Below are 902 nucleotides of genomic sequence, written 5' to 3' on the forward strand. Positions count from 1 at the left end.
TGACTAAGCACGACCCCCTAGGACAGAGTAGAAGCGCCCCCTTATGATTTTTAAGAATAAAATCTTTAAGGGGGCGAACCGGCAGGCGTTTTCTCTCGCAGAGTAACTGATAGGTTTGACCAAGAACCATATAGGGTCCAGAGGGAGGAGTTGCCCAAGAATAAAGCTTAGAACGTGGAAAAGGACACGAAGAAAGGATGACTGGAGACAGGGAACCCAGGGAGGGATCGGGAGGCGCTGTTACATCGAGGGAACTGCGACCGGTGGCACAAAACAACAGGTGTAGAAAGTGCTGAATGGACACTGATATGCTTTTTCACCCAAATGATAGTAACATAAATAAGTAAGAGCAGGTGAGGCTCAGTGAAATAAGTAGAAGTGAAATAATGTCTATGCTTTAAAGAAGAAAACTTCCCCTGGCAAATGGGGCTCTTGTGGAGTGGTGGGTTGCAAGATAAGCTGCTGACCATAAGGCCAGTGGTTCAAACACACGTGCTGCTCTGCAGGAGGAAGATGAGGCTTTCTGCTTTCCTAAAGATGACAGACTTGGAAAACCGCTAGTATCATTGCTTGTCAGAACCCACTCCTTGATGGTGACCCTTGATGGTGATGTTGTGTGTGTGTGAGTGTGTGTGAGAGGGAGGCAAATTGACTTCCTTTAGGGAAGAAAACAAGGCAAACTGGTGAGTCTATATAAAATGAAAGGGTCTACATTTTAATACTGGCAGGAGATATGTAAATATGAACACACACAAGTGGGGTTTGATAATCAACACTTAACCATACAAGATGATGATAATGATTCGAATCAGTAGAACACCTCCTTGCCTTTGAGTTAAACCAAATGTTGCCTGTTATTTGGGTGAAGACATGTCTTAAGGATTCTGTTAGGTGTGGTCTTA

The sequence above is a fragment of the Echinops telfairi genome, unplaced genomic scaffold, assembly GCF_000313985.2.
Source record: "Echinops telfairi isolate 266 unplaced genomic scaffold, ASM31398v2 ScPeMD7_3;HRSCAF=10, whole genome shotgun sequence".
Classification (NCBI taxonomy): domain Eukaryota; kingdom Metazoa; phylum Chordata; class Mammalia; order Afrosoricida; family Tenrecidae; genus Echinops; species Echinops telfairi.